We start from the raw sequence: 12265 nt of genomic DNA, 5'->3' as shown, positions 1-12265 counted from the left end.
TTGGAGCATGCACTGCATGTATGCACACGTGTTCACTTGCATTGCTACTTGTAATTTTTCTGACCTGGACCTTAGTGACCTCTGTTTTCTGCTCTTGTCTGGGGCCAGACAACCGTCTCCTCAGGACCATGTATCAAATTAACCATTAAAAAGAAAAAAAAAAGCACCACCTCGCTCCCCCTCAGCAGCATACTGGGAACTAATGAGAGATGCACCATCAGCTGCACAAAGAACCCACTCACCACCTCAATGGAGTGTTCTTGGTAATAACGGAGAAGAGGTGTTGAAGACAATTTGAACCCTTACAAGAAGTATACGTATTACCCATCTAGCTATTGTGCTTGTGCGGTGACCATTTTACCTGTATCCTTGTACATGGTCAATCTCAAGGCTCATTTTCAAGGTGAGATGTTCAGCTCGAACTAATTCATAGTTAATAAGTTAATTAATTTTACGTATTCTTTCTATACAATTTATTTCTGTAATAATCTGCAAGAAGGCTCTTACTGTTGATTTTTTTTTTTAATTTTAAGTTAGACCAGTACAGTATTGTGACAATGTAAATATTCCTGTTCCAACATATCAATAGCAAAAACATTTGCATGTGACGATGATTGCAATTATTTGGACAATATTGTGGTATCATTATGTTGTGTTTCCCATTACAATTATATTACTTTCTGAAATTATATTTCACTCATCCATCTATGTCATGTAATGCTTGTTCTCAGTCATGGGTTTGTAGAGCAGAGGTGAGAAAACATTTGGGCAATATTGGTTGCATTTAATGCTTAAAATTAAAGGATGGGTCTGCTCATTTTTAGATGAGGACATTTTTAAATTAAAACGTATTTCAATTGGTGTATCCTGGGTCATCCCGGCTGAACCACACCCCAACCCCTATCACCACTCTCTCATTCACACCTATATGTTCTGCCCACACACATGTTGTTTGTCAACGTGTGGTTAGTGCGTTTCATGTTGCTGACTCTTGAAAAGCATTCGGTGCTCGGATAAATAAAGGGGCCAAAAGGGCTTTCGCTTGTCGCTCCATGTCATCAACTCTCCATGCCAAATTTGACGACTCAGCCTTTCTCTGCCATTTATACACTGTGAACAGTGGACTTTTCCTGTAGAGTCTACACATGTTAATGCAAGGAATACTGCCCTAACTGTAAGAGCCAAAAAAGCACCCTTACGACATACCGAATTCTTTTTCTGTGGTCATTGTGGTGCTTATGTGGCAAGGTCATGATTAAGATCAAGCCCAGTGGTGCCACAAGATGAAACAACAATCATCTTAGCTCATTGTTGTGAAAGGAAATATACATCATTTGTTTTAATGAGAAAAAATAGCACAGTTTAATATACTATATTACTTCATAAAACCCTACAACAATAAAAGAAATAAAATTGAAAACATTTAAACAGCTTTTTAGACACACTTTGTCATTCAATTCTATGCACATTGTTGGTCCTGATATGCATGCCTTGGCCTACTGGGGGTAGTAAATAGAGACGTAGGAATATACAGGGTGTTCCAGAAGTCTTGGGGTTATTGCAAGTCTTTATACCAACTGAACTATGAATAGTATCAGCATGAAACACGTACCATTTTAAAGCTAAATTCATTCAATGTTTTATTTTTATTTATTTTTTTGTTCAGATACAGAAATGGCGTTCATGCAACTAAAAAGGTATTTTCAGTCCTGGATTTTTTTTTAATGTGTGTTGTGTGACCAACAGTGGTCACATTTCTATTAAAAAACTTGAGATTAAATGCTTTCAGAATATGGCTCTCTGCGTTTTTATATCCTTTATATTCTTTGAGATATTCAAAATATGCCCAAGACTTTTGGAACACCCTGTGTACTGAAGAAATCCATCAGCAGTCATATTAATCATCTTTTGTAGAGGATAAGGACCATATGACAGTGTAGTAGTTTCCGTCTAAATGAGTTGCTAAACCTTTTGTGTTCAAATTATCCAATTGCTGAAAGGGTTACAAGTGCCGCATCTACTAGCCTCTCTATGAAGTTTCCCATTGTGCGCTAGCATTAAGCTAGCACAACAAAGGCTATGCTGGGAGTAGTTCTCTTATGTTTTCTCTAGCTTGACAGTAAACATCAAATGAAACTGGCAATAGGTAGCTTGAAGCCTCCTTTTAGAAAAAATGTTCACTATTTGGCAAAGTGCTACTTAATGTGACATGAGACGAGACACTGCCACCATGCAGCGCTTCCATCTCAAGTTTGCGCTTGCGAGTTAAAGCAAAAAGTTGGGGAATGATGAATCTCAAAAACTTGTTGGCTCATACCTTATATTGTGAGGCACTATTTAGTACACAGAAGAAAAATCACTTTTTCTTATCTTGGTTTATCTAACAGTTGTGCGTCATAATGACTGCAGGTCATTTGAAGGCTGTATTGTTCAGCTGCCATGACTGTCCATGATCAGTCTGCCAATTACATAGGCTAATTCTAAAACTCCGAACAAAGGAAGGTTCCTGCAGGATGGATCAAGTTGACACATGATGACAGATTCTTCTTGGTATCTTTCTCCCCCGCCCCCCGAGTAATATTTCAATGTTATGATGGCACTTTCTGCATTTTGATTAAATCAAGCTCGTATTTTTGTTCTTTCTTAAGGGCTAATCCGACTTTAAAATGTCTTTTTCAGACTCAAATCAAAATGCAACCCAAGAAACTTAAATGTGAACAGAATTGTTTTGACTCCCCTTATGAGAGATGACAGATGAGGACACCGCCTGTCTTTATTTGTATAGATGCAGTCAGACAAGTGTGCCTCTCCTCCTTAACTAGTGCAAGTCTAAAAATAAGGAGAATAAATCTAACATGCTCAGAGGCAGGTGAAGGGATGGGAACATCTGCTTGTTTTTTTTTTTTTTTTTTCATAAACAATATATGAGGTGCTTTTTGCAAGTCAAATCCTTAAAGATTTACTGCCGGCTTCACTCTGTGTTTTTTAAAAGGGCAAGATAACGCAGAGTGAAAATGGTTGCAAAAGTTTGGTAAATACAAAGTGAGGCACAAAATAATTGTCAAGGGAATAATATTTAACTTGAAAGTGGCAAAATGACTTGCTGCGACTGTTTGCTCTACCACGTTTCCACAGATCAGCATCAACACCTTCTCTTTGGGTTGGTTCCGATCTCTGTTGCCTCTTTCTCGGTGAGCGGGGGACCGGTAATGAAGGTCCTCAGATTCCTATGATGCATGTTATTGCTTTAAAGAAAAATCTCCTGGGCCAAATGCTTTTTGACTGCGAGTTGTGCAGTGACCTGTGCACATCAAGCTTTCCTCTGTTTATTGGGTTGTCTTCTTTCCACACTAATGGCCATAGGGGGCTGAGTCCGAGATTCACCTGACCACCGCTCACAAAGCCGGCTCTCCGGAACCGACAAGCGGAACGGAAATCACATTAACCCGGCCCCAACCAAAAGAAAAGCCCACGTACTCTCGCGCATGCAGTCTAAACAAAACAACAGGAGAATCTTAGCGTTTCTCTCCTTCGACGGGCGCGCGTGTCAGTCCGGCTCATCGTTGTTTACCGCCGCGCCGCCGAGGCCTTCTGCCACCCACACCTCCTCGGGCTGATGAGGTTTCAAAGGGGCGTCGGACAATGATGGCTGCTTGACCTACTCAGGCGCTGGAGAACTTTAATGGTCGGGGCATCATTTAGACCGGTGGTTCTCAAAAAAATTTCGGTGATGTACCACCTATGAAATGTGCTTCCAGCCAAGTACCCCTAGACCAGTGCAAAACATTAGAATTTTTTTTATTTTTTTATTTTATTTTTATTTTTATTTGTCCATGGTAAATAATCAACATAAAGTTTCAGACCTGTTCTCAAAAAGAAATAATTATAAATATTTTTCACAAAAAATGTAAACATAAAGTGTCCTCTTTTAAATCCTCAATTAATAAATATTTGTCCACAAAAAAAAATAAACATAAAATGTCAGACCTTTTCTCAAAAAGAAACAAATACAAAGAAATATTTGTCCACAGGAAAATATTCAACTCAAAGTTTCCTTTTCTAGGATCATTGTAGAAATCTGTTCACAAAAATAAATCATTAACTGGACAGGTAACAAGTTAGGTCAAACCTTTCTAGTATGGAGGAGAATCTAAAATAACCTACTGAACATAAAATTTGTTTTATGAACGTACTGTACATTTTCCTGAAATATTACATTTATTGAATAATTATTCTTAAAGAATGTTTGCATGCTTGTCCGTTTTACTTAGATTCGAGTACCCCCTGGAGTTTCTTAAAGTACCCCCCAGGGGTACCCTTACCCCAATTTGAGAACCACAGATTTAGGCAACATGCTGTCATTCACTTTGCCTTTTCAAGTGAGTCCGGGCAGGAGGAGGAATAGAAAGAGAGAGAGAGAACAAAAAAGAATCTCTTTAATATTGAAATAATAAATAATTAGCACGGCAGTTCACTGATTTTAAAACCTAGCAACTACAAAATCTTAACTTTAAATATAACTTGAAATATCAATCAGAAAATTATTTAGTAAAAAAAAAAAAAGTTAAAAAAGCAATAAAAACAATATATGAAAAGTAAAATCTTGAAGAACATGTGAGATTCATGATTATAATTCTTTTTTTGATGATTGGGATCAACCTTTGACTATTGTCATATTACCTGCCTGCCTGTATGTGTCCCCACATCATTTGTGCATAAATACTCGTTATTTGAAGGAAATTCCCTCCTGGAATTCAGTTCTAATAGCCCGCCAATGGGATTTTGACTACTAGCTTAAGATCTATCAATGTTTCTAAAGCAAATGTCTTGTATTTCAATATTTAACATGTGTAGCCCTTTTTGGTGTGCTTTTACTTTTACATTAAACTCCAACTGTGGTTACATCAAACAATTCGAAGCACATTTTTGGACATTAATTAGGTTTCTTTGATTATAACTTTTTTATGGTCACGAGAAGCCAAAATTAAAATCATAATTTAATCTCAATGAATTGCCCAACCCTACCAGACAGACAATCGGCAGAAAAATTAGGCCACTGCAGTGGCACACATCCCATGAAAGGTGACGGTAACACTAATTTAGGAATCATTTAGTCCACTTTTTTTTTTAATCAGGATTTTAAGTTTTCAGGTGAGTTTGCGTTTCTCATCTTTCATCTACTTGTGCAGTTGTGTGTCCAGAAGGCATCCAGCCTCATTTCTTTTCTCGCCTTTACATCGCACATCATCATAACCACCCCCTCTCAACAATTCTGCAGAGAATAAATCGACCATATTTCAGCTCAGATGCTCCCTGCCCATCCCTCGCTTTTTCTGTGGGGAGGGAAGTAGTCCTGGCAGTTTGTTGTTTTTATTTAATGCGCCGCTACTCCGATGTCATATTTTCTCTCTTTAATTGATGTCCGTGTCTGTGATGCTACTCGCTACACCCTTAAGAGAATGCCTTCTCCAAACAGACCCTTATCTTGCTTTAATAGGCCCGCCTCTCCTCTGAGACCTTCCGCTGTGTTAGGCCACTGCTTCCTTTCTGTGCCTTGGGTTTGAGCATTTACTGTTTTGCCCATTAGTTGTCTCTTCAGGCCCCACCGTTCCCCGCGCTCTATCTCAGACTAACACACTGCCACCGAGTCTTGCCAAAATTCTTTTACCTCCAGCTGCATTCTTTCCGACTCAAATGCAATCGGAAGGAATGCTTGTTTTCATCTCATTCCAGGTTTCTCCTAGTACTTGTGAAGTGTTACTGTATATATAGAAGTTACAGGAGGCACTTTGTCGACGTGCTAAATTGAAGGCGACTTCTACAGCCGACATCTTATGTGTCAATTGTAGATGTATCAAATAATGAGCAAAAATGTATGTGTACAACCATGCCAAAGACTAACATTCTCTTCATAACAGGTCTGTGTAAAATTGTAATGAAGATTTGCTTGCTTTATTCTATTTCCTCTCTCATTTTTCCTATCCTCTTTAGGTTGTTTGGATGATAATTTCAGCCAGCACAGGTTTTCATACTTTCTCATGGTGATCCTGCAGCTTTAAATGACTAAGACCTCCCCAACTCAACCCCTGAGAGCCTGCACCTGTTCTAAAGGACTGATTTATCAAGCGCCCAAGAAGTGAGTGCCAAATTCCACATTTACCCTAACAGTCGTAATACAGACCTCATTTTTTTAATTATTTATTTTAAAAACAAGTCTTGCTCCTCGATAATGTTCATCGTTTTCACCATGGAACATTTGGGAGAACAGATGAAAAATTGTGTTTGAAATATTGGAAGTGGAAGAGGTGAACAAACTTATACAAATTGTTAGAGTGCAAAAATGACCCAGGCCATTACTATTATATTATACATGTGTTCTTTTTCTTATTATTATCTTATCATACATCATATTTGATATATTACTTCATTTTACTTAAATGAGTCAATACATAGTCTGACATTTAAAGACAGATTTAAAATTAGACATCCTACCATAGGCAAGCTTTGACCATTTCAAAACTTTGCAAGACCACTGTAAAACTTCACTTGTTTTAAATGTATCTCATCAGATTCTATTAAAAAGCTTGTTATCCGTATGTTTTCTTTAAAAAAAATGCTCATATTTTTTAAATGGAGGGCCGTATATTGATGACTTGAAATGTGTCGAAAACCTTTTTGTTGATCGCTATCCTAAAGGTCTCTTCACAAGTCAGAAATAAAGCCCGAGAGTTAAAGATAAGGCAAAGCGACGACGGTGCGGCGGCGGTACCTGTGAGCCGTCTTTTGAATCACAGCTGCCAGCACGCATTGATAAATCGACAAAGTAGTTTGTTCTAGCAAATTTAACAATGATATATCATTATCACAACTTTGGGAGGAAATCTATAAAATCAATGGGCCTGCCGGAGGAGCGGGATTAGTATTACTAACACGCTGAGAGAGTGTTAAAGTGCCCGAGTATGGATCTCAGTTGTGGCTCGGATCAATGGCATTTGTGGACACTGAGCTCAATAACAAGCCATCCAAGAAGTGGTTAGAAGAAGAAAGAAATAGATGTGAAAAGCAAATTTGCTGGTGGAGACACTAATATCCTGTGCGCCTGGCTGAGCATGAGCCGTGTGGCTGCTAGCGGATGAAGACGAGGGAGTAGAGGGCAGGAGAGGAATAGATTCCACTTTTCAAATGATACACATACAATTGTGCCTGTCTTTATTGATGTGCTTCCATCAGTGATATTGACAGACAGGCCAGAAGAATGTAAAATACATTGATCCAATGGGGTGGGGAATATGTTTTGACGGAAACAACTTGATTTAGATATTGAGTGCTTTAAAAAAATGCAACTGATGCCGACGTGTTTATTGAGAATACAATAAGGGAAAGATCTTTGCCTTTTTTTTTAAAGAGTTGTCGTCTTTCCGATACAACAGTCATTTCATTCCTTCTTGCTGAGGCAGGCAAAGGTAATGTTGCAGGAATGTTGAGGGGTCGAGTAGGCGGAAAAGGGAAATAATGCCATCAAATATTAAAACAGTAACACCATTAAGCCACTAGCAACCCCCTTTTTACAAGTGGAATATACAATATCATTAATTGAGAATATCTAATTGTATTTTTCCTTTGGCTGTGCCATAGTTTTATCGAGTACCTGATGTTTTTGTGACACAAAGCACATTACCAAAAAAAAAAAAAATGTCAACACATCTTAAATAATGTAAAAAAATAAATAAATCTCAATAATAGGACTGTGATGAAAAGACATTGTTGAAGCATTGAATGTTCAAAAAACAAAATCTCCAAACATCTCTCAAGAATATGAAGTCAAGTCAAATTTTGGGACATGAAATGTTTTTTTTTTTCCTTTTTTTTGAGACAGTAATTTAAATAGATCATTTGAAATGTATCCATTAAATATAGAAGCAGATCAATGTGCAGGAAGATTTAATTTTATTGCACATTTTTACATTTGAATTTCTGGGTATGTAAATGGAATTGGTTTGGTGGGTTGGCCCATATCCAACCAAACAGAATAAACATCAGCCTACTTTAACTGACTGCTTGTAGTCCTGTCACCCTAAATTTGAGGCTGAAATGCCTCAGGTAAATCAGCAGTGCACAGTACCTTGCTACCGCTTTGTCTTCAAGCTTTCAACTTTATTTCACTGTCAGAGGAAAATGTTTTTGAAACACAGCAGGGGTACACATCGATGCAGCATATTTTTGATTGTTTACAGCATGTATTTCGGAACTGTTCGTTTGCACATTGTTGCTCATAATCAACGAATCAGATTTGAACATATCTGAAGGTCAGAGTTATTCATTTTTTTTTTTTTGCTAAATTTCTTTGTCCTCTCTCTACCACTCACGATTCACATGCGCGTTGAATGCTCCAAAGCAGCCTGCGTGGAACATAACCATGCATGTAAAAATGTGACCTCACATCAACTTCGGTTATATTCATTGCGGCCACAATCAAATGTCTTCATCTGCAAAGATGCATTGTGTTTCCCGTCAGTCATTCTGATTGCTTTTGTGCTTTGTATTTTTGATTGTCCATCCAATTGGCGCAGAGCTTTGGCTTCACGAGTAACTATTGGCAAGTAGTACAAGGTAGGACAAACAAAAGATGACGTCCCGAAAATGACAAGCGGGTCTTCGTGCAGCACAACCATGCCAACAATTCAACTGACTAGTAAGGAGGAAAAAATACAAAGGACAGAGATAGATTAAGCATAAGGTGATCATTCTTCTGCTTTAAAAATAATGCCAAGTACAAAAGAGACAAGAAAAGGTAAAAGACAGATGAGCTATTGTGACAAGACAGGGTTGTGTGGGCTGGACAAAAGATGAAATATGGACCGCTCCTGATGGGGACAGTTTTTTTTTCACCTCTATTATGACGAGGATGACGGCCAAAGATGTGCACAAGCTGCAATTAAGCAGCGTAATGAGTCGCTTGCTCTTTTGATGACACAAGGGAGGAACACTTGTGACGTTGAAAATCTTCTCTTTCAGTGATGCCAAAGAACTTTCTGACAGAGCAGTTATCACAGCATGCCAAATTGCTCCAGTTCAAGACATTTTTTTTTTAAAGTTCAGTTTTTTCAGCGTTTTGCAGCATGCTACAAAACAAAAGAACTACACAGCCGCCACCACTCTAATCCAACTCTAATTTGCCATGGCAGGGTCCCTCCTTGTGGGGGGTCTGCATGGACAGAGAGGGGATTTTTTTGTTTGTTTGTGCGTGTGTGTGTGTTGGTGACGTGTGCATATGTGTGACGGGGGTGCGGTGGGCGCAAGCAATTTTGTCTAAAATACTGCAATTGTGCCCGAAGATTGAACAGCACAGAGCAGTAATGCTCATTTTCTTGTCTATTCATTATCTCCTCTGTATTTACTCCGCTTGTGTATGCTTCTCACAGGGAATAAGATCTGCTGAAAGGATGCTGCGGGCTTCCTAACTAAACTTCACGGTTGAGTTAAACTTAACCTGTAGTTATGTTATGAAAGCAGGAGGAAAAGCAAATTATTACTTTCATCTCTTCATTGCTCGTCTAATAAAACGGAGTTATTCGAGTTCATTTGCAATAACAGACAAAAGCCAGTCGAGAAAATACATAAACAACGAATAAAACCTTATTGATTAAATTGAATAAATGTAATGAAAATCTCTTATCTGTATGAAAATTCCAATTTTGCAGGCTTGTATTAGCGCAAAGGCAATTATTCCTTTTTTGGGGACAAGCCAATTATATACTGTATAATACAACATATGCCATACTGTAGGAGTTTATGCTTTTGTTTCTCTTTGAAAATAAATCTTCTCATAAATGATTCATTCTTGGTGAGAGATCATCTGACAAGAAATAATAAACCAGTACTAGGCCAGTCATATTTACATTCAAATAAATGCAGATGAGGACGTTCATATGAATAGATGTTTGTCACAGACTAAAACATTGTTGTCATTGTCCCCCTCAAAGACTATCAAAGCTGATTTGCAGCTTTGTATTTCCCACCATCTGATTGGACATGGTGTCACTCAGATTGGAGATGCAGAGTTCAATTTTTGTCTTTGCCGTTTAACGATACACAAAGTCTCTCTGATTCCAGGTATGAAAATGGCTTGGTTTGTGTTGCTGTTGAAAACCACATTAGTTTGCGAGTGGTGATCTTTAGTTGATCTTTTGTCTTATATGAGTTTAACACACTCTTGAAGCCAAGTGTGATATGAATGAAATGTATGGAATTTAAATTGACAAGGTGCATTAGTAGAATGCCATTTTAAAATTGTAAAAGCAATATTTAGAAGAAAAAAAGCAATAAAACAACTTTGCCTCATTTTGATCGACCAGTATTTATTTTTGTAGAGCCGAATAAGTTCAATGTGAAGTACTGTCCACTGACAGTGTAGACCTATAGTTTTCTAATGAAACATGAAAAGTTGAGTACGGGAGCGACATTATATTTGTTGGCATTATTGTTTGAATGATGTTGGGGTTTTCAAGTCAGTCTTTTGTAAGTTAGCAATTCAAATTGAAGTGGTTAACTTGGAAACTCTTAATTCGTGGTTAATTTGCCTTTATTTGAATGTAAACCTAACCTATAAAAGAAACTATAATTAGGTTTAGTAAATTTGATATTGGTTATTACAATGGATATTACTTTATTGCTACAAGAGAATAGAATAGAATAGAATAGAATGGAATGCCTTCATTATAATTGTATAGCTAGTACACAACAAAATGGGAGCACTGCTTTGATTGGAGCACACCAAATATATATATATATATATATATATATATATATATATATATATATATATATATATATATATATATATATATATATATACACACACAGATAATGAACAATAAATAGGATGAATATTATAGAATAAAAATTGCATGAGATGCAATTATTCTTTTGTTCTTTTCAGTGTATTCTTGTTTTTTTTGTCATTCTAAATGTCACTAGATTTGGGGAAAAGCTGTCTCTGAGTCACTTTGCTCTTTTGAGCCCTGTAGCATTGACCAACAGGCCAACAGTTTGGAAGATTAAAGACGGGGATGAATTGTGTCTCCAACAATATTCTCGCTGTAATCATGTAAGGAGAGCTCGCAGTCTTCCAGGGCGGGTCGACAGCGTCCAGTGATTTTGCGAACGGTGTTGATCAGCCTCTGCATCGCCTTTCTGTTTGCTGCAATGAGCCCTGCATACCACACTGTGATGCAATACGCTAGGACACTGTCAATGGTGGTCTGGTAGAAGCTCACCATCAGCTGTGATTTTTAGAAGTAGAGTTGGTACTGGGGTTTATGTTCCAGGAAAGGTTGTCAGAAATGTGGACTCCTAGGAGCTTGTTTGAGCGGACCCTGGAGAGGACCTTCAAACTAAAATAACATATTGGGGGGAGAGTAAAATTATAATACGGTAGTGCACTGACATACACCTTTAATTCAATATTTGCCAACACTCAAAATTGAAAGGACCTACACTGCATTACCACCTTTCTCTATTGAAGTGAATGTTCATTCCGTTCTAGCCATCGCAGAAGCAACACAAATCTTTTTGGTGTATATTTTAATCGGGAAAAAAATAACACACTGCTATTGTACTAATCAATGATCTGTATGCTAAACTTTTTGATGTAGCCACCTTGACCTCACGGGCACAGTTAAAAGACATAAAGATATATAAAGCCAAAGAAGTAGTAATATTAGCTGTTCTTTGCGAAGGATAAATACGTGTACGTTTTGTAGACACGTGTTGCTTCACCACTTGTGTTAAAATGTAGATCAAGACACCACTTTCAGTGCCATGCCTTATTTGAAAAGGCAACCCGCTGATCACATCTTTCGTAGCTATTGATAGCATCACTCCCACCAAATGGTCACACTTCATTACTACAGTGCCCATTAAGCTTACAATTAAGAGGAGTGCCGGTCGCAAGTGTCATCACTCTAGTCACAACAGACAAATACGTAATCGCTGGCAGACAAAAAGTATTTTACATGATGTGAATTCTTGGCGCCAGCAAGGAAAGAGTTAAGCATCAGCTGTTTCGATTGTATGCTTATTTGTAATATAAATGGGCAGTCTGTCACTGAAAGTGATTCAGTTGTGTGTTGTTACTGTATTTTACTTGTATAGTATAGTCAATAATGGATGAGAAAACGTTTTATGACAATGTGTTAGGCAAGTTTTTTAATGAGATTGACTGTGAGATTGTGTATTTACAGTAACTGTTAGCAGTACTAATGTG

This window comes from Hippichthys cyanospilos, chromosome 4 (assembly GCF_059441005.1).
Source record: "Hippichthys cyanospilos isolate Australia breed blue-spotted pipefish chromosome 4, RoL_Hcya_1.0, whole genome shotgun sequence".
Taxonomy (NCBI): domain Eukaryota; kingdom Metazoa; phylum Chordata; class Actinopteri; order Syngnathiformes; family Syngnathidae; genus Hippichthys; species Hippichthys cyanospilos.
This window is presented reverse-complemented; position numbering follows the sequence as displayed.